At 37.7% G+C, this 816-nt stretch overlaps 1 protein-coding gene across 1 annotated transcript in view; it reads left to right on the top strand.

Moving 5' to 3' along the window:
* The window catches only part of plppr3a (phospholipid phosphatase related 3a), a 39,119-nt gene that overhangs the window by 10,440 nt on the left and 27,863 nt on the right, over positions 1-816 (top strand). The gene's annotated exons all lie outside the window — the stretch shown is intronic.

Genomic DNA, 816 nt, shown 5'->3' with positions numbered 1-816 from the left:
TTTTGTCTGCAGCAGTGCAGCTAGAATTCCACCCAGTACAGCAATATGTTAAAATGCTTTCAATTGCGCGTGCCGAGAAAAACTAATCAGCAGTCTCCGGGGACGTCTGTATTATATACATGCATTTAAAGAGGATTACAGGAGATTACAATAGAGAAGGAGTGAAATTGTTGTTTCGTTTGGATTTCAGAAATAATAAGTTGCTCATAAATGATATGCTGCTTAGTAAAGTTAAGTGTGTATTTGCACACAAGACTTACAATGCCCTGACAAATTCTCAGTGTTCCCGGCTGTAACATCTCACTTGCAGGTGTTGTAGCTAAGTTTGGCTTGTGAGGATACTCTTTAACAGCACAGAGTGTAACAAACAGATGGAGGTGAGACAAAGCAGCTACAGCATATATAGACAGGCATAAGTGCATAAAAACAGACAAGAACCGATATAGGGATTATCGTAGTAGTGCAAACACACACACACATTTGTTAGGACTCATATTTACATAATGCATTCCCTAGCTCCATATACTAACCTCAAAGAATTAGTTCAGCAGTTTGGATAATATGCTCACTCGCTTTCATGGTGTAGAGTTGGATTAGAAGAAAGTGGTATCAATCTTTTCATCTTCTTGGCATAGCAAATATTCTATTATTTCCCAAAATGTTGAATTATTGCTTTAACAATCAACGCTAAATGCCTAACCACAACAATTTGCATAAATGTGACCTAAATGTAATTCTAGCCCGAATCCTAAAACCCAAACGTAGACCCTCAAACAAACCTTTAAAAAAATAAGGACCAGCACACACACACACACA

This window comes from Etheostoma spectabile, chromosome 20 (genome assembly GCF_008692095.1).
Source record: "Etheostoma spectabile isolate EspeVRDwgs_2016 chromosome 20, UIUC_Espe_1.0, whole genome shotgun sequence".
NCBI lineage: Eukaryota > Metazoa > Chordata > Actinopteri > Perciformes > Percidae > Etheostoma > Etheostoma spectabile.
This window is presented reverse-complemented; position numbering and strand designations above follow the sequence as displayed.